This window comes from Amblyraja radiata, chromosome 32 (genome assembly GCF_010909765.2).
Source record: "Amblyraja radiata isolate CabotCenter1 chromosome 32, sAmbRad1.1.pri, whole genome shotgun sequence".
In the NCBI taxonomy this organism is placed as follows: Eukaryota; Metazoa; Chordata; class Chondrichthyes; order Rajiformes; family Rajidae; genus Amblyraja; species Amblyraja radiata.
Window position 1 is genome coordinate 16,287,922 of NC_045987.1, and position 21,950 is coordinate 16,309,871.

The following is a 21,950-nucleotide window of genomic DNA, read 5'->3' on the forward strand; positions in this document are numbered from 1 at the left end:
GAGGGCAGCCAACATAATCAAGGACCATTTATTTTATTTATTCCCCTCTCTGCAACTGTATCATCGAAGGTCATTAATAAACAGTTGGGATAACACCACAGAATAAGTTTATTTCCAGCAAGATTTTTGTTATCTCTGAAATACATGAAACATTAATTGCCTGATTAATTCTTGCATTTTAATGCTTACATTATGATAATTTCCCCACAGTAATTGTGTTAATTGTGTGCTCTATCATGGTATCTGGAATTTAGTGGCATTTTTCAGTTCTTTCATTTGATCTTGTGCAGGAAGCCAAGCAAAGACAAAACCAATTGTTGCCACCAGAGGGAGCCGAGAGCCTTGGGCTAGATACATAGACATAGATACATAGTCAATAGGTGCAGGAGTAGGCCCTTCGGTCCTTCGAGTCAGTACCGTCATTCAATGTGATCATGGCTGATCATCCACAATCAGTACCCCGTTCCTGCCTTCTCCCCATATCCCTTGATTCCGCTAGCCCTAAGAGCTCTATCTAACTTTCTTTTGGATGCATCCAGTGAATCGGCCTCCACTGCCTTCTGAGGCAGAGAATTCCCCAAATTCACAACCCTCTGGGTGAAAATAGAATGGATGGAATATCTTGGTCTTTTTTTACCGAATCACTCACGGTGAGTAAATATGGAACATAAGTGGAAAATTCTGATACTGAGGAAAACTCAAAACATAGTCCAAATGAGCCAAGTGAGATATTAGGGAAGATGAAAGAGGAGGGGGAGAAGTTTGGGGGTCAGTGTGACTGAAGACATGGCACCTGATGTAAAGAGTGTAGGAAACAACTGCAGATGCTGGTTTAAGCTGAAGATAGACACAAAAAGCTGAAGTAACTCAGTGGGACAGGCTGCATCTTTAGAGAGAAGGAATGGGTGGTGTTTCGGGTTGAGACGTGTCCAGTCTGAAGAAGGGTCTCAACACGAAAATTCACCCATTCCTTCTCTCCAGAGATGTTGCCTGTCCTGGTGAGATACTTTATACGGGTCAGAGACTGGGGGACCCCCAGAGTGAGAAGAAGATAGTGATTTCACAACTGGCGAAAATTCTAGCAGTAGTAATGGAGGTAATGAGATCATGGAGGGAGCTGCCTGTGACGTTGAACTGGTGGAAATTCGGCCAGAGAGGGTTGGGGATGGTCACTTGCAATGAGCTCAGGCTTGCAGTTTATGCTAGACTGGCTGGGAACAGAGAGAAAGGACATGCGTGAGCCTTTCAGCTCAAATTGCAAGGCTGTTGTAAAGATGGTTTAACTGATCCTGGTTATAGGGAAAGACAGAAGCTGAGCCTGGGGTTAAACAGTTCATCAAGGCACACCATGACAATTTACCTAAGCTTACAAGAACCCAAGCACAAGTCAAACCTATTTTGCAATTTTCTTAACAAAGAGTTAAATAGTATTTGGTTCCTTAGTGTGGATGTGGATGGCTGCCTGTGGTCATTGGAGTTTCCCCTGAGGATTTAGATAAGATAATGTCAATCTCAATGCAGAGAACCAAAGCAACGCTCAGACTGCGCTGATGAGTTCTGATAGGGACGCAGAGAGAAGTTAATTTTTGCCTTGAAAATATATTTTCTTCCAAGAGTCAAGAGTTTTTAATGTCATATGCACCAGTTATAGAACATTAAATTCTCACTTACGTTAAGCTTGCCTATTCTGGCCGAGATGTGACTCCAGTGTGGTTGAATCTTGACTGCCTCCTCCTGGTCAATAAGTAAGTGTAAAACCATTTGCCCTTTCACTGCCAATTCTTCTGCATTCAGGTAAACTGCAGACTTCATTTTGTGAAGACAATTGACAAACCAGCAGCATTTTGCTGTACATCCCCTTCCATCCTAAGCATGTTATTTTGGTATAGTTTTTAATTCTTGAATAAAGAACAACACTATACCTGCACAGGAACAGGTCATCTGGCCCACAATGTCTGTACCAAACATGAGGCCGTTAAATTCATCTCCTTTTCCTGCACATGATTCATATCCCTCAATTCCCTGAAAATCCATGTGACTATTTTCTGTAAAAGCCTCTTAGTGCCTCTATCGTATCTGCCACCACCACGCATTCCAGGCACCCACCACTCTCTGTGTGAAAAACTCCTTAACATGCACATCTCCTTAAAGCTTTGCTTCTCTCACCTTAAAGCTATGCTCACTGGTCTTTGACATTTCCATCCTGGGAAAAAAAGTCTAGCCTATCTATGCCTCTCATCATTTTATAAACTTCTATCTGATCTCCCCTCAGTCTCTGATATTCCTGAGAAAACAATCTAAGTTTGCCCAACCTCTCCTTATAGTTAACACCTCTAATCCAGGCAACATTCTGATAAATCTATTCTACACCCTCTTTAAAACCCACACATCCTTCCAGTAATGTGACCAGAACTGCACAATTGACTCCAAATGTAGCCAAACCAAAGTCCCATAAAGTTGCTACATGGATCCCTGACTCTTATAGACAATACCCTGACTGATGAAAGCAAGCATAGCATATGCTATCTCTACTATTTCATTTAATTGTGTTGACATTTTTTCACCTTGGTTTCTACAGGAGTAAGTAATTAGTAATTTTTATTTATATAGCACTTTTAAATCAAATCACGTTGAAGCCAAAGTGCATTGCAGAGAAGAAATTAGATTACCATACATCCATATAAAAATATAAAAATAAAAAATAAAAAAGAATAAGACACAATACACTATAGATTTCAACATAAACTTTCCCCCCATAGCAGAATCGACACTTTCCACTGTGAGGGAAGGCACCAAAAAGTCCAGTCCTCCTCCTCCTCCTCCTCCGAGAAAAACAAGGTGATCTCATTTATAAGCCACAAGAGGACAAATTCCGATCTTATCACAGCAGTGGAGACCCTTCAGGTCCATGCTGGCTCCAATATAACATTTCTCCGAATCCCATGTCCCCTCCTGTTTCCCTGCAATTTATTCCATGCATGTCCACTGTGAGAATGTGCAAACTCTGCACAGATGTCAGCACCAGGCAATGTTCAATCAGTTTCCTGGACAATCACAGAAGAAGCAGTAACTGCTGCACATTCACCTCACCCCTACAATGCTTCTTTAATTCAGCTCAGTTCAGTTCAGAGATACAGTGGCTCACTGAGCTCATGCTAACCAACAATCACTCCGTAAACTTGTTCTATCCTAAACACTAGGAACAATTTACAGACGGTAATAGCCCCTAACAAACCCGCACATCTGTGGGACGTGGGAGGAATCCAGAACACCCGGAGAAAACCCACACGGCCACAGGGAAAAGTGAAAACTCTGTACCGGCAACACCCGTAGTCAGATTTGAACTGAGGTCTCTGGCGCTGTGAGGCAGCAACTCTACTGCTGTGTCGCCGTTACACCTCTGGGTTTCTTTGAATTACTTTCACAACATCCTCTCTTATGAAGCAGAAAAGCCCCCGTCATTCTTGTCAGATCTTTCTGGGCACAGCAAATGGAATAGTGTTTAGTATTTAACACAATGTATTCAGCAAAAAGAGAAAGCTCTCTCTCAAAATGAAGACACGAGAGATACAAATGTGGGGTTTGGAGTTAAAAAACAAAGTGCTGGAGGAACTCAGCAGGTCAGGCAGCATCTGTGGAGGGAATGGACCGGTGACGTTTCGGGTCATGAAGAAACATCCCAAATCGATACCTTGCCTGTCCATTCCCCTCTAGGGATGCTGCCTGCCCTGCTGATTTCCTTCAGCAGTTTGTTCATTCGCTCCCTCTCAGTGTTGTCCCATCATCCGTGCTAATCCAGCCCAGCTGTTCAATCCACCCGTCTCAATTACAAACTCTCTGGTCCTCGCTACTTGCGTCAGTTCCAATGAACATTTCCAGCTCAAGCACACTTCCAGTTGCATAAATCAATAAATAATCCCCTCACTTCTATCTTTGAACCTTAGATAATGGTTTCACATGTACGACTGACAATTACCGGTTCTTTGACAAATGCAAAGAGATTTCTCTCTCTCTTTTTTTTCAAAGCAGATTGTAACTTTGGATGCATCTATCTGATGCCCTCTGTACTTTAGTCTTCCGTAACATAAATCATTTCAATTCCACCGGGGTTTGCTGATAACTACCGTTTCTCAGCTCCTGTAACTGAATCTGTTTCCCCTAGCTGACCTTGAGATCCTCCATAGAATAGATTGCCCAAGACTACACACAATATTCAAACTCTGACCTAAAGGTGAGATTACAAGGTAAAATCGTGTGATTTGCTATATTTTGAGGTGGAGAGATGGCATCGTTTGATGATGATATCGAGCTACTAAACTCTACCTCATTGAAATTATTTTTTTTAATTTCAAAAATAAACTTTATTTAGTATTTTTAAAATATCTAAAACAATCTCCATACATTCTATAATCTACGTACATTCTCGATACATTCAATAATGTCACGCTCGGTAGTGTTTGCTCCCACCTTTAAATGAAACACCCAAGACATTATTTCTTGGAGCGCAGGAGGCTGAGGGGTGATCTTATAAAGGTGTGCAACCTCCTGAGGGGAATTGATAGGGTGAATGCACAAAGTCTTTTACCCAGATTTAGTAGGATTAGTGGGATTATCGTGAAACTGTGGCTATTCGCCAAATCTCGTGATTCGATAAACTATAAAGCACTTTCTATTGACTCCATTTATACCTTACGCTGCCTCAGCAAGGCCAGCAGCATAATCAAATGCTCGCTATTAGTTGTGGTACGTGCATGACTTGCGTTTTGTGAGCCTACATTGGCTCCCGCCATCAGTTAGGAACTCAGCTAGAACCACTGCAGTTTGGAGAATGGTGATGGAGAGAGATGTAGCCCATGGCTTTGGCAGAATCAATGGGAGAGGACCATTATAATAATCAGGATCGTCAACGCTCATTGATGGGGATTCCTGATCAGCTGGAAGAACAGACCGGCTTCCAGCCATCCCAAGAACAAAGCCAAGAGCTTGCGCTGGACCAGGAGGTAGAGGAAGGACCGTTTCTTCTCTGACTGGAAACTCCTGAGCAGTTATTATCTCTTAAGTGATCCATTTCCTCTGCATGCCTATATCTTTGACCTTTGTTGGCCGATAACGAAATCCCCAGTCTCTTTCAGCAGAGTTTGCAGCTTCTGAAAGAGGTGCAGAGCAGGAAGAATTCTTTGGATATTCTTCCAGTCCCACTTGATGTGCTCCAGAAACCCAGAAAGAGAAGATAGAAAGTGCCTTCCCGCCATACACTGGAGGTTGGAAATGTAAAGGAAGATTAAATGGCAGATCCTCCACGAATCAATATATCTCGGCTAATATATGTGAGATGATATCTGATTTACACCAGCAATCGATCATAAAAGCAAAATATATTAATCCAGTGCGCTGAACTCGTTAGTTTTGGTGTAATGATACCTTTAACTGTGACCCTTGATGCCTGGGAATTGTAGCAAAACTTCATATTTGGGAAAACCAAGGTCAATATCGAAGGGCCGAATGGCCTCCTCCTGCACCTATTGTCTATTGTCTATTGTAAAACCAAGGTCAATATCGAAGGGCCGAATGGCCTCCTCCTGCACCTATTGTCTATTGTCTATTGTAAAACCAAGGTCAATATCAATTCATGATGTGGCCTAAATTTATATGTAAAGTACAGGAAAGGTAATATGATCGATCAGATTTAGCCAGTAAATGTTGGGCTTTGTAAGTTTGTGAAGAATTCCTTTTTTAGAAAGAGTTAACTAAGGCGCTCTGTAACTTAGCATATTGCTCGTTTGAATGACAGGCTTATATCACTTTTGGTACTGTTGGTGTTATTGAGATCTCCTTATTCCATTCCTTCATCCCCGCTTGTCTATATTTATAGCTCATATCAAATATCAGTCAAGGGGCAAAAAGAGGAAAAAATTAATAACACAAGCTGCAGCAGAAAATACCAGTCATATTGTGTCGGATCACTCAAAGTGACTGAGGATGTTCTGCAGAAACTGAGTTCAATGCTTTTGCTTGAAAAAATATTCTGTCCTTGAAATAGGTTTTTGAGTCCAGTTTCCATTTCTCAGCATAAGCACCAGGCCACATTGTAGATACAGAATTAAAATCAACCCGTTTTCATTCATTTTCCTGCTTAGATTTAAAGCATGCCCACAGTTTTGAACAACCACCCATCCACACACTAGGGGGACATTTTCAGCTGTTAGTTAATCGACCAGCCTACACATCTCTGAAATCAGTGCACCTGGAGGAGTCCCCGTTGTCACAGGGAGAACGTACAAACTACACACAGACAACTCTGTCTTGTCATTGCCTACTTCATAAGCATTAAAGTTGCTGGAAACTGCTGGAACAACCTGTGGTTTGGGGCGGAAAAGCAAGAAATTGCAGATGCTGGAAATCTGCAATAAAAAGCTGAAAATGCTGGAGCATTTGACAGGTCGGGCAGCATTTGTAGAGAGAGAAGCTGGGTAATTTAGACACAAAAGATTGCAGATGCTGGAATCTGTCGTGATCGAGGGTCTTAACCTGAAACATCGATTGTCCAGTTCCCTCACAGATGCCACTTGACACTTAACACTATCTTACAAACTCTAGGGACAATTTTTACATTTATAACAAGCCAATTAACCTACAAATTATACATCTTTGGAGTGTGAGAGGAAACTGAAGATCTCGGAGAAAACCCATGCAGGTCACAGGGAGAATGTACAAATTCCGTACAGCCAGCACCCATAGTCGGGACTAACCCAGGTCTCTGGTGCTGTAAGCACCGTAAGGCAGCAACTCTACTGCAGTGTCACCGTGCCGACCAAGGATTTGACCTCATCAAAATCTTTGCATGATGGATTAGGATCAACGCAGTGGACTAATGGAAGCCCTGGACTGTTCCTTGGGCTCCACACGTTATCCAATTATTAAAGACAACAATCAGACTGGCCCAATCAACTTGGAGAGGAAATGGCAGATTAACTTCCCATTTATATGTAAATAATTTTGACCAATGTCTTCATTTAGCACCTTGAAAGCTACGTAAACACGTAGATCAGGTCTCGATAAATCCAGTCTCTCTCCTGAAGGATGTAAACTCCCGTGCAGTCTCCCCGACCACCTGGAATGGAACTTGCTTTGGAAACATCAACCTTCCTGCCCAAAGGGTCACTACATCTAATATTTGTTACACTTTACTTGCAATGTTAACGTTGAGTCATGAAAACAAAGTGAGATTTGCTGTTGAGATACGCTTCATGTTGGAGCATGGAATGAGTGTGGGAAACATTCTGAAGCTGTGTTGCGGCTCTGACTGATTAGGATCTTTCATTTTGTTTAGCCACATAAGTCCTTCATTGTACTAAAGTCCTGTCGCGTTTGCCAAGAATTTGCATGCTGATATCAGGATCTCTGGATGATGCAGATAAATGTGGCCAATGTTGTACCATGACCAATGTAAGGAAGACCTCATCAGAGAGAACAGAATGCAATTCCATGAAACAATAGGTACAAATAGATCCCTTTCAATTAGATAGGAATACAAAAAAACACATTGTGCATTACAGGAGACAACAAACATGCTGATATTGCAGAACCTGGTTGTACGTTCCTTAATCAAGGGGGACTGTTTGAATGTTACACTTTGTAAATGATTATTATTGTAAGTAGTACCATCGTATGTACTGTTTACTTCATGAACTTCGTGCAAACAAGAAATTTCACTGCACCCTGGTGTGTATGACAGCAAACTGATTAGAATCCGTTGTGACTCCAGCCCATCTTATTAGTTTAGTTTAGTTTACAGATACAGTGTGCAAACAGGCCTTTAGGCCCACCGGGTCCATGCAGACCATACACTAGCTCCATGCAGTGCAAACCTGGGGCAATTCACAGAAGCCAAGTAACCTACAAACCTGCATGTTTTGAAATGTGGAAGGAAACCGGAGCACCTGGAGAAAACCCACACGATCACAGGGAGAAATTACAGACTCCAAGCAGGCAGCACCCGTAGTCAGGATCAAACCCGGGTCTCTGGCGCTGTCGGATCATCGACCTGAAACAGTAAATCTGTTTCTGTCTGCGTGGACGCTGCCTGACCTGCTGAGAAATTCCAACATTTTCTGCTCACTTTCTTTCAGCAATAGAAAGATGATAGTCATGATAAGTCAGAGAGAGATTCAATGTGGAATCAGGCCCTTCAGCCTACTAGCAAATCAGCAACCACTTATTTTTACGCTAATTCTGCCCTCACACACATTATTCTCTCCTATCCTCCCACCAATTCCTACCCCTAACCCAATCAAAATGGACTATTTACAGCAGCCTATTTAATCTACCCACGTGCATGTCTTTGGATTGTGGGAGGAAACCCAAGTGCCCAGGGAGAAACCCACGAGGTCACATGGAGAACATGTAAACTCCACACAGTCAGCACTCGAGGCCAGGATTGAACCAAGGTCCCTGGAACTGTGTGGCAACAGCTCTACCAGCTGTACCACTGCATCCATGGAGCACAGGAGGATAAGGAGTGATCTTATAGAGGCGTGTAAGATTATGAAATAAATAGATAGGGTAAATACACAGAGTCTTTTAGCCAGACTAGGGGAATCAAGAGCCAGCGGACATAGGTTCAAGGTGAGGGGGTAAAAGATTTAAAAGGAACCCAAGGAGCAACTTTTTCACACAAAGGGTGTTGGGTATATGGAACGTGCTGCCAGAGGAAGTAGTTGAGGCAGGTGCTATCAAGATTCAAGATTCAAGAGACATGCACCAACTGGTACAGTGAAATTTGGGGTCACCATACAGCCATACGAATAAAAAAAAGAACAAAACATGATAGTATTTTAACATAAACATCCCCTGCACAGCGGAATTAAAGTTTCCTACTGTGAGGGAAGGCCCAGTCATCCTCCTCTTTGATGTTCTTTGATGTTCACCCGTGGTCGGAGCCTCCCGAGCCCTCCGCAGTCGCCGCTACGGGTGGCCCGATACTCAGGCCCTCTCGCCGGGATGATGGAACTCCGACGTCCGAACGGGAGAACAACCTCAGCGGCTTGGACCTCCGAATCGGCCACTTCCTGCCGGAGCCTGCGGCTCCCGAAGTCCACAGGCCGCGCCGAGTGGAGACCCATGCTGGCGTCCCTCGGCAAAGGGCCCCGCGATGTTGAAGACAGCGCCGCCCACACTGGAAGCTCTTCAAACCACAGCCCCGCGATGTTGTTGCAGCAGGCACAGCACTCCGGAGCTTCAAACGGCGATCCCAGGTGAGGCATCGCCCGCTCCGCGACGGAACCAGCGCTGCGCCGCCGCTGCTTGAGCTCTGGTCCGGTCCCCGGCAGGAAAGGCCGCGCCAAGCTAGTTGGTAGGCCGCGAGGAGGGGGGTGAGGACACGACTCAGAGAATAGTCGCATCCTCGCCAGGAGGGGACTGGGAGAAGGTATCCCTCCTACCCTACCCCCCTCCCCCACATAGAAAGACTAAAGAAACCTCCTCAACATGCTTTTAAACAAAATAAAAAATAAAAAAAGATGGAAAAAACGGACAGACTGTCGGCAGAGGCAGCCTTCATGCGGCGCCCCTAGTGGCCGATATAACATTTAAAAGACATTTGGACAGGTTTAGAGGGATATGGTCCAAACATTGTTAGGTGGAACTAGTGTAGGTGGTGCACCTTTGTAAGCGTGGACCAATGGACCTGATTCCATTTTGTATGACCCTATGACTTTATGACTAGACTCTGGAGGGCTACACAGTAGAGGCAATATGGTTCAGCACCAAGTCAGCGGCACCATCAATTAGTTTTATGTTCATAATCATTGAAACGATGGAGTCCATCAGAGAACCTTTGATCTTTACCGATTGCTATGTTTAACAAAGCTTACGTGTATGCCATAAATAAATTAGGCCGTGATTAAAATAATTTATTCTTTGATAGACATCTTTTAAACCCTATTACTTTCCTCTTTCAGTTTTTGTAGTCTATTCATTCATTATAAATTCTGGAAGTACTGAGACAGTGAATCTTTGATCTTTTTTCCATGAATGTTAATGAACTGTGATAAAACTGCATGTGACGTGGACGGAAAAAACCCGAAAGAAGATTGAGTTGGTAATGAGATCAGGAACAATTTGTTTTTCTGTGTAGTCGAGGTTGTGCGTCTGTAGGCGTTGATGGTCACTTCACAACTCAGGTTCTCAGATGCTGGGATCTAGAGGGAAGTGACGTGGTCACAGGCAGGACTACGATGGCCACCCTGTGGGTCTCTACATCTCCAGCTGTCTCTAACACACTCCACACCCGGTCTCACCTCACCCCCATCTGAACCACAGCACACCATCTCTCCTGTTGCAGCTGTGCCCATTTGCCCAGCTGCCTCTGTGTTGCTGTTGTTAATGACTGCCTCAGGATTCAGCCTAGATAGACACAAAGTGCTGGAGTAACTCCACGGGTCAGGCAGTATCTCTGGAGAAAAAAGAACGGTGACGTTTCGGGTGAGGACCCTTCTTCAGACTCGAGAAGGGTCCAGTCCCGAAACGTCACCCATCTTTTATCTCCAGAGATGCTGCGTTACTCCAGCACTTTGTATCTATCTTTGGATTCACCTTCCCTGCCTCTCACAGACCTTACTTCTGAAGTAATATTGTTTACAGTCACAGAAAGCAGAACAACAAAGTGGACCTTTTGGCCCAAGTGGCCCAGTTATATTCCATACAAATCTTCCCCAACTACTCTTCCTGAGAAACACAATTTCACCTAAAGGTAGAACAAATGGTAGAAGCTGCACCTGAATAGTACAGCTGGGAAAACCTCGATAGGGAGCCAGGTTACACCAGAGCTTTATCTGCTGTCGGAGGCTCAGAATATCTCTGAATACATTTGACATTCAGAAACATTTGAAAGTGACAAAAATCAATTGAAACAATTTATCAATTTAAAAATAGATCACAAAAAAAATGTCAAGAGTTTTTAATTGTCATATGTGCTGGCAGTGCAATAATGGAATTCTCGCTTAATGAAGCAAATGCAACAAATTATAATATGTAATATGTAACTTAAAGTTGTTCTCTCGTTCAAAGCAGTCCTCTCTTTACCCATGAACAGGTACTGCGTTCCCCAGGGATAGTTCCTGGAGGACCATCTGAAGCATAGAGCCTTATGGTTCAACTCTTATCCCTTATCCAACATGGACACTGGGAATAAAAACTAGCTTTTCTGAGCAGAATCCATTTAACGGGATCGTACTCTCTAATATACTGGGGAGTAGCTGGTTATTAAACCACAAAGGTGCTTTGTAAAATAGAAGGCCTTACAAATAGACAGTGGCATTTCTCTATGTTGTGTTCAGCCCAATGATTCAGCTTCTAGTAATTTTCACATTAAAACTATGCACACTCAGAGAGCAGTTGATCAATGTTATAACTCGTAAAGTGTTACCAACCAATGTGTTACACTGTAGGTCTACGTTCATGATATATGTGTATCAAAATGGTTGGACTTTTCCCGCTTTAAGAAAGTCAAGTGATTGGGTGAAGTGTTGAATTTGCAGCTTTCATCACCTCAAATTACAGGGTTCCTGGTTGAAGAATATATAGGAACTGCAGATGATGAAATCTTGAGCAAAACACCGTTCAGGCAGCATTCTCCCCAGAGATGCTGCCTATCCCGCTAAGTTACTCCAGCATTTTGTGTTTATCTTCGGTTCCTTCCTACACAGAGTGCTGAAGGAACCCTGCGGGTCAGGCAGTATCTGTGGAGGGAATAGATAGTCTGCTGACTGATAGTCCCAACCTAATACATCGCCTATCCAATTCCTCTTTGAGGTCAATGTAGGCTTCCACAAATAATGACGCAGCATGATTATATTTTATGTTTTGGAAACACAGAATAAGTTCTGTGGCAAAAGAGGTAACGGCAGATCGCAATGCATGAGAAAGTCTGTTAATTAGAAAAGCTACCAGAACATGGAGGAAGCAGAAAACAGTGCAGAGGATAAGCAGAGAATATAATGTGATACCACATGCACAAATGTGACACAGAATCAATAAAATCACATTTAATAGGCACCTGAGGGGCAACTTTGTCACACAGAGGGTTGTGGGTACATGGAACAAAATGCCAGTGGAAATAGATGAGGCAGGCTTTATGCAGGAGGCTGATGAATGATCTTATAGAGTTGCATAAAATCACGAGGGGAATAGATTGGGTGATGTAGTGTATAGTATACTGTTAAGCAGTGGGCACACATTAGTCTTTGCACATCTAAGGTGATGTGCAAAAGAAAATTTCCTTTGCCATTTAAGAACTGTTATGATCTGGAATGCGCTGCCTGAAAATGCAGTGGAAGCAGATTCAATAGTAGGCTTCCAGAGAGAATGCTTTAGTGTTTGGGTTGCAATATTTAGCAGTACCGTGCAGAGAGAGTTGCGACAGGCACTGCGAATGAATAGTCTTGTTCTAGGCAGAGTGAATCCAATGAATGGATTATTTCTGCGTCATTTCAACCAGTCTCGCAGTCTATTATGAAAAGGATGCTTTGTTCTCGATTTTTTTTTTGTTCGGACGAAATTCCTGGATCATCCCATTTAGCTGAGTCTAAAGATTCCACTGAAACTTTGGCAGGGCCAAAGTGTACTCTGTGCTGAAATATAAACCTGCAAGTTTAATGAAGCTGAGAAATATGTAGAATTCAGCATATTCGGTGATATGTAGAAGGAATTGTTGTCAGTATCCTCTGTTTAATATTAGAACCAGTTTTGCAAGATGTTTCCCTGCACAATAATGCCCTTCTGTTCCAACACAGATCTGCACATCCACTGGCTTTACAAAACACTTCTTTAAATGAAACTGATAGGAAATAAATTCTGCTCTGTAAAATTACAAAACATCTGTGAAGCTGCAGAGAGTCTATCTGAATGAGCCACTAATCCGGATGTGCCCAGGTCCATTTTCACTTCTCAAGATCCTACCTCCATATGCATCCTTCTTGCTGCTAAAATTAATTCCATTTTAATCATCCAGTAGTTACTAATTCTTATTATTTTTTTAAACTAAAATGAGGGAAAAGAAGAGAGAAAGAACAAGAGAGGGAAAAGGTGAAAAGATAGGACCCCTAGACTACCAAAGTAGTGTGGCCAGAGAGTGAATAAAGATATAAGAGAGGAAAAAGAAAAAAAAAAGAAAGATCAATAAAGTGGAGATATACCTGCCCCTCGTCCCTCGTCCCCCCCCCCCCCCCCCCCCCCCCGCCCACCTCACCCAACCCATAATAGGATTTAAATCCAAATTTGTGTTGCGCCATACTATCCTTGTAAGAATTCGGTAAAGGGTGTCCATGTCTTGAAACATTGATCTGGTTTTTCTGCCAAGACAAGCCTATACAGTTGCTAATTCACCCCCAATTCTGCTACATTCCCATGTACACCCGTGTGTACATGTACATAATGTGCAACCGTGAGGGTTTACTCATAAAAATGTATGGCACTGAAGTTGGCCCTTCGCCCCATTAGGTGAATACTAGCTCCAGAGGAACAATCACATCAGTCCCATTTCCGTCTCCTTTCTTCCCTGCACTCCTGCAACCTGTTCTCTTTTCCACTTGCTCTTCAACTTTCCTATGATTATTTTTAACACTTAGGGGATAATTCCCAGCATCCAATTAACCTATTGGCCAATTCCCCGTTACTTTTGTTCCATGGGAACTTTCAATTTTACTCCCTCCTCATACGACTCAATTTGAAATTTTATCTGATAATTCAAGTGAAGCTCTTTGGTGCAGGTTGATTCAGAGGCAGCCATTAATTGATATTGATGGACAAGTCACGGAGTCTGTGACTGACAACACAATGTACAATGTCTTGGCAAGTGGCTTGACAATTCATAAGTGTGTATACAATAAGTTAAGATGACGAAATGGAAAAGTTGTACTCAAATACATTTCTTTCTGCTGTCTGCAGTTAATTCATTGACCCGATTCTAGTAATTTTAATAGTGTAAGGGTGGTCAGGAAAATTACGAGGGATAAATGTGTGAAGTGCATTGGATGTGTCTTGCAGCAGCCTTTGTGTAGATGCTGGCCATGAATGTACACGTGTTAACTCCTCCTATATTACACATTCCACGCTCCTTGCTGCCTGCAGCTAGAAGCTTGTGACTAGGACAAGTGGGGTTAGGGGCTTTGGAGTGGAGTCGGCAGGAACATTGCCAGGGGCAGGAGCAGGGGATTGGGCAGCAATAGGTGTAGGGACACGGGACTGGGCAGAGACATGGGCCACACAATTTGTATTCAATCTGAAAATAATTAAAGCAACATCTCCCAATGGCTCAGTGGAATGGTCTCATATGAGTTGACTAATCTTGGCCAGGAGGAAAGTTGGGATAGTGCTCCACATCTGACAGGAGCAGATTTTCTGATGTTCAATTGATCCAGATATGACTGGGCCCCAGCATAGAGACCAGAGACAAGGTCCCACCACAGAGCGTGGGTCCCAGCACGAAGACCAGGTCCCAGAATTGAGAATATGCCCCAGCACAGAGACCAGGTCCCAGCACAGAGACCGGAGACCAGGACCCAGTATCAGAGATCTAGTCCTAGCAAGGAGACTGCGTCCCAGCCCTGGTACTGATCACCAGCCCCAGCAGGGAGACCAGGTTTCAACACTGGAGATCAGGCCCCAGCACATTCAAGGCCTTGTCACTGGAGCGCAGAATGATGTGATATAAAACTTGACAGTTACTTCCAGGAGGAGGATTAGCCAAATGAACTTGAACAAATCAACATGGTGACCAAACTCATTTCCACGTTTTATATGCAACCCTTTCTGTGTCAGACAACTGGGAGAGACAGAGAGAGAGTGCGAGAGACAGACAGCGTGAGACAGAGAGCGGGAGAAACAGAGAGCGGGAGAGACAGAGAGCGGGAGAAACAGAGAGCGGGAGAGAGAGAGCAGGAAGCACAGAGAGCGGCAGAGACAGAGAGTGCGAGACAGAGAGCATGAGACAGAGAGCAGGAGATACAAAGACAGAGAAAGCAAGAAAAGAGTGCGAGTGGAACAGAGCGAAAGGCTGGGATGGCAAAAACAAAGAAGCATAGAGAAAAAGGTCACATTATTGATATCTCTCCCCGTTGGATTGCTACCTTGTCGTGTCGGGGAGCTTGTGTGTCTCAGTGACCCCTAGAGTTATGCCAGTGGGAGATTCGTCTCCTGTTAGGGTCTCCCATGCTGGACAGGTCGAAGGGTAGAGGCTAGACGAAGAGCGATCCACTGGTCCTCCAGGTTGGAGGTTGAGCACAGGGCCAACAACCCTGTCTCATAAAACAAATATGTTACGGAAACTGCAACTGAAGGAATCAACACTACTGAGTGGAGAACCTTCGTTGCTGCCCTACATGCCAGGAGGCATAATAGGCAGTAAGTAAAAATTTAGGCATAATAGGCAGTAAGTAAAAAGAAAACCCAGTCTGAAGAAGGGTTTCGGCCCGAAACGTTGCCTATTTCCTTCGCTCTATAGATGCTGCTGCACCCGCTGAGTTTCTCCAGCATTTTTGTGTACCTTCGATTTTCCAGCATCTGCAGTTCCTTCTTAAACAAGTAAGTATTGATATCTGGTGAAAGCATAGGTGAAGATAACTTCATGGCTATGTGATGTGACCTTGTGGAAACGGCGCAGAAAAGATAAGGTGTCGGGAATGGCAATTTTGCAAAGGGACTACATGATGAGTAGGAAAATATGAACAAACAAAATTACAATTAAGAGCTCTCTAGCTTGATATTGGCAAGAAGATGCTTTGTTTATTCAGTCCTTAGATGAGGAGAATTACACAAAAGAAGAGACATTGGACGCAACAACTTGCGTGCAACCTTCGCATGAAAGGAGGGCCCTTAGTTTGAAGCTCAGAGACTGCCAAGCTAACAGCAGACTGAATTGGGTCAATTTGTTCACTTGGGTAGTATTTGAGTCCATGCCATGAGTCTTGTGAGTTGGTGTAAGAAGCGATAAGCTGGAACAGTAAATCAAATGAGAAGTTAGTAGGTCAGTGGTTTGCATGCATGCTTCAATAATCGAGTGCTAATAAAGATTAAGTTGTACTCAGTCTTTTGTTCAGCACATTGGTCATTCCCCAATTAAAAAAATGTAGTTGAAAGAGTTCACAAGCCTTAATCTCCCCCACAGCCATACACACCCCATTCATGGCAAGATCTGGTACAGGAGCCAAATGCAGGTTCCAGCATCAATGCTGGGAATCACAGTATGACGGATTCAGGGAAAGAGCAGCAGGGAAATTGTAGGCAGTGTTCTGCCTGCTTGTTCAGGCCTTCTGCATCCTCTCAGAGACCCCGGATCTCATCAGTACCTGCCCTGAAATTTGCCAGGGTGACTGTGTGGAACTGGTGACAAAATCCAGACCAATATTTTAATACAATTATTATCCCAAAATTAGTTAAAACTGCAGCAGCAAAGAACTTCAGACAAGAATGTCGGAGTCAGGATTATGTACCTAATAGTTGGTGCACACCACACAGGCTCACTTAACTAGGAAAAAATAAGAAACTTCAATGTTATTTGGAGCGGCACAGCACGGTGGTGCAGCGGTAGAGTTGCTGCCTTACAGTGTCAGACACCCGGGTTTGATCCTGATTACGGGTGCTGTCTGTGCAGAGTTTTTACGTTCTCCCCGTGACCTGCGTGGGTTTTCTCTGAGATCTTCGGTTTCCCTCCACACTCCATAGACGTACAGGGTTGTAGGTTAATTGGCTTGGTATCAATGTAAAATTGTCTCTAGTGCGTGTAGGATAGTGTTAATGTGCGGGTCTGCGTGGACTCGGTGCTGTATTTCTAAACGAAACGAAACTAAACTAAACTTGCGGCTGATATGATTTTTCACATGGGCTGAATACCAAATTATATAATTCACTGAGCAAGACTCTAGTGTGGCAGGAGATATTAAACCAGGTAATTCTGAGGAACTGATGACTGACACAAAATGCAGGAGTAAGTCAGCGGGTCAGGCAGCAAACCTGAAGAAAAGGAATAGGTGATGATTCGGGTCAAGACCCTTCTTCAGACTGAAGGAGGAACAATCACAGTAAGTCTAACGAAGACACAAGGGACTGCAGATACTGGAATCTTGAACAAAAAGCACAAAGTGCTGGAGGAACCCAGTGGGCCAGGCAGCATCTCTGCAGAACATGGATAGGCGATGTTTCGGGTTGGGACATTAAGGTCCTGACCCAAAATGTTGCAGATCCACTTTCACCAGAAATGCTCGCTGAATTACTCCTGCTTTTTGTGTCTTTATGTCAAGTCTCATTCCTGATCCCCTGTCCTTCAAGCTCCACGTAGCTTTTCAGGTTACCAATTTCCCACTCACTGCCATGATGCCAACCAGACCTCCACAAAATGCAGATCTTCAGCCAGTCGATAATTCTATCCAAGACACCCACTCCAGGTAAACTCACCTAGGCCCTGATCAGGGCTTCAACCACTGTTCCACACCCCTCCCCTCCTCACTCATCTTCACCAATGCCCACAGGAAGCCCGCAAGAGAGAGAACTGGCACACTAGTAAGCCTTTTATGGTGGATCATGCACATCCATTTTTAAATCTTTTAATGTAATTGTGTTAATGAAGTGTGTCCTAAATGGACAGTACCCCGACCAGTGCAACTTCAACTTCCATCAGAACCTGCTTTCTTTTGTCAGGGTAGGGAATAATTAGAATTCGTAGAGAAATTAGTTTATTTGTAAGGAATGTTAATGGAAGTCTGGCGAGTCCGATAATGCTTTACATATACGTACTGTTGGTGTATCATTACAACAACGATTAATAATACACATGAATCATTCTCAATGACTTTGGTATAATAAGAAACTGCAGGTTCATTTAACCTTTGTAATGAGCTTTGAGGACCAGTAGTTTGAATCGTGGCCATCATTTTTTCAATGCTTATGATACATGGTTGCTCTAGGCAACTACTTGACAATGAGACAATCAGTGCCAGTTTCAGAAGGTTGAATTATATTATGGCTAATTCATTTCAAAGGGGCCCCTTGTAGTTCTGAAAGGTATTAAGAGTTGCTCATTGGATTTTAAATGTTTCTGCAATGGCTTTGTGCTGTCCAGGCAGCCAAGTAAATTGAAGAGGAGTTTTAGAACTGTAAACATATCCAGATCTGACAGAGGTGGTCTCAGCTAAATTCTTCCTGCTCCCCTCTCTGGTGGAAAGGTACCCTTGCTAAGATGCATCATTCTTTTTCCCATTGTTCTGAGATTGTCTCAGGCATTTTCTATTTCTTCTGGAATTTCATCCATCAGCTTTAATCTAGCTATGACAGCAAGATGAGTGGAGAGAGATGGTCACCCTAATGCTGCAGATGATTTAAAAATCTTGCTCACAGTGGCATAAGCATCAGATTTTTACTCCGCCCATATATGCAGACGCATAAATTATCTGGGGTGGGAGATTGCAACCTTCACGTGGTCCGCCCTGTTTCGACGAATGCAATCAACCTTGTGTGCACAATTTAATAAGATCAAATAGAACATGTTGTCCTCCAACTTAAGGCTGTGCACGCCATACGCAAGAAGACAAATTATCTTTCAATTGTTGGAATGCCACTATTTAGTTTTGAACACTGTCGGACAATACACACCCATCTTATTGCTTTTTATTTATGATGTTTATGCATTGTTATGCCGTTTATTCATTGCCAGGATGCAGGCACCACTAACAAGCCAGCATTTATTGCCCATCCCTAAACATCTTTGGAAGATGGTGATGAGGGAACTTCTTGGACCACTGCATTCCTTCTGAAGAAGAGTCCCACAGTGCTGTTGGACAGGGGGTTCCCAAATGTTAGTCCTGCCATAAGAACAGTAATCTAACTCTAAATGAAGATGGGGATGAAACCGGAAAGGGAATAATGGTGATGTTATCGAGGTCCCTATGTTTCTATCTTTCGTGGTAGGAGAGACCACAGATTTTGGAGATGCTAACTCAGTAGTGTATATTTCTGTTTTGGCTGTCCTGATTATCAGCAGTTTCTCAGTGTATTTACTTCCTTCCAGATATTGCTTTCAGATTTAAATACAAAATCTAAATGTTTAATTGCCTTTGCAATGGAAACCATTAACGAGCTGAAAAGTGGCCCAGATCACCTCTTCTGAAGACCATTACTTCTTCTAAAGACTCTCAATGGAATCGCCTTCCCATACAACTAAACCTTAATGGGAACTAAAGGGTATCTAAGATGGTTCATGGCCCAAAGAAACATGCTCACTTATGTTTTCTCTTCTTAGCTCCATTAATCTTTACAAAATTGCACATTAGGGTTTTATTGGCACTGCTAGAATCGGACCAGTTGGGAATGATGAAACACAAGCGTTCTTTATTTAAAATACACACACTGATGAACATATGTGATTTTGCTCAAACCCTAACCAAGTGTTAGGTTGCATAGAAACAATCCACATTTTTTGATCCAGCATAAACCATTTAGTGAACCTGCGCATTCTGGGTCAATTGTTTTGGACCCCATCCAACTCCCTGGTTGGTGTCATACCAAGTTTTGCTTTTAACTTACTCAACAAAACCATGGTTACAAAAATGGTGTTGTGTTTCCTTTATCAATTTAATATTTGCTCATCTAGTCAGTGAAGTCAGTTGCCTTTCTCGAGCTGCTTACAATGAACTCTGATGTAGTTTCCAGAAACCCATTGAATGGTATGCAGGTCATGCAAATTCAGGCAGCAATTCAGACAGCAGGGAGCAGTGATAGAACTGAAAGCCTCGGACTTTGGAAAATGACTGCAATTACTCTACTTTCATAACTTAGTGAACTATGGGAGTTATGTTTCCTGTCTGCCTGATAATGTAGAATGGTCAACATGATAATTGGCACTTAGGTTGCAAACAAAAGCTTATTTGATATATGTGAAGATTTGGAAATTAAAAAAAAGAGCTGGAAACACTTAGCAGGCCCAGTAAAGTATGTTGAGAAAGAAAGGGTTAATACCTCAAAGCATTTCTGAAGGTCACCAACCTGAATCACTATTCCTCTCTCTGACCCAGTGCATTTCCGATATTTCCAGCATCTTTTATCTTTGTTTTATGGAATAGTATTTTACCCCCTCTGCCAAATTGTTTTTTCACCCTCAGAATGTTGTTTTATGTTGGGCTCTCAAGGTTGTCATCGCTGCAGAATCAAAGGCGACATCTATTACCATGTTTATTAAAGACCAGTGTGTCATCCTCAATAGAACTTTCTTATTAAAGGTGTCCATGAATTCAGTACAATGCTTTGTCTCTGCCAAGGATTCCAATGGTTCACTAAATTTGCTGGAAAGTGTTTAAACTAATGCCCTCCATTCCCAATGTAGCCGATAAAATACATATTAATCATTTTTTGAACAATAGCTGTAATTAGACATTGGAATATGTTCCTCCCAGAATGCTTAGTATCTACACAATAAAAGTAAACATTGTTAATTTAATCTGAACTTGTGATAAATATGCAAAATACAAATTTAAAATAATTCACAGTAGCACACTTCCACTTAAGAACAGAGATCATAAATACCACCTTGCTTTTCCTAAACTGTCAATTTAAAAACAACCATTATTTTCTTCTCCAAGTAGACAACGGTCACAGATTCCAGGTTATCATTTTCATAAATGTATTAGAGAAATCTTCCACTCTATAAGCAGCCGCTTCCCCTTCAACCCCAGACCTTCTGTGGTCAAAAGAGATAAGGAAGGAAAGTAACACATCCAAGAACGGCTGGAGCAGTTGCTGAGACAAAGGCAGTTTAAAAAAATGGCGGGCACAGAGCCGGTTTCTTTAAAACTTCAGTGATTAAGGTTTGCCCATTCACAACTGCACCATGACAGAAGCATGCAAATCAGGTAAGGCAGTAGCCCTTTTCACACTCGGGTTAACCTTATACTGGAAATTTGAGGAAAAACACAAAGTACTGGAGGAACTCAAAGGGTCAGGCAGCATCTGTAGAGGGAAATAAACAGATAACATTTCAGGTTGGGATCCACCAGTTTGAAGAAGGATCCTCACCTGAAATGATGTCTGCCCACTCCACTCTATAGATGCTGCCTGACATGCCAAGTTCCTCCAGCACTTTTTTGCTCAAGATTCCAGCACCTGCAATCTCTTGTCCCGACTGTACAGAGAACTCCAGTTGTGGTCTCACCAATGCTCTGTTCCACTGAAGCATAACTTCCCTACTTTGTATTCAGTTCTTCAAGTTAATAATTTGTCTTAAGATACTTTTAATATTGTGGAGGAAAGCCTTGATTTTTGCAGTTATCCTACACATCTTCACCATTTCCAAAAGAAGGTTGTTTGATGATTCATAAAGTGTCACATTGAAAATGAAAGAAGTGCATGAGGTCTATGAGAAGGTCAGGAAACTGAACTTCCCAATAGAAAGGAAGTCTATAATGCCGCATGGAGGGTTCTCATTTCCTTTTGGAGTAATATCATATATGTCAGTGAGAAGGCTCTTCATTTTCCTTAGAAGGTCACGAGTCTTTGCACTCTCCTCGTCCAAGCGCAGTGGAAGGAGAATCAGAATTATTTTGGACAGACATAGATAAGGGAGTGGGGACAGGTTACTGGGGAAGGCAGGAGATGAGGTTGCAATCAGTTCAGTGATTATCTTATTGAATGGCAGAGCTAGGTCAAGGGTCCTCCTGCATTCATGAGTGAGAAATGGATTTTGGATGGCGATTGCTGCCAGAAACATTTCTATGACAGACCTGAAATTTACAATGGCTATATTTCCATTGATAATTTTAAAGAGTCATAGAGTCAAAGATATGCAGCATGGGAACAGGCCCTTTGGCCCTTCAAGTCGGCACTGACCATCAACCTTTATCCCTTTGTACTATTCCAATATTGTGGTGGGAGATTGCAACCTTCACATGGTCCACCCTGTTTCGACGAAT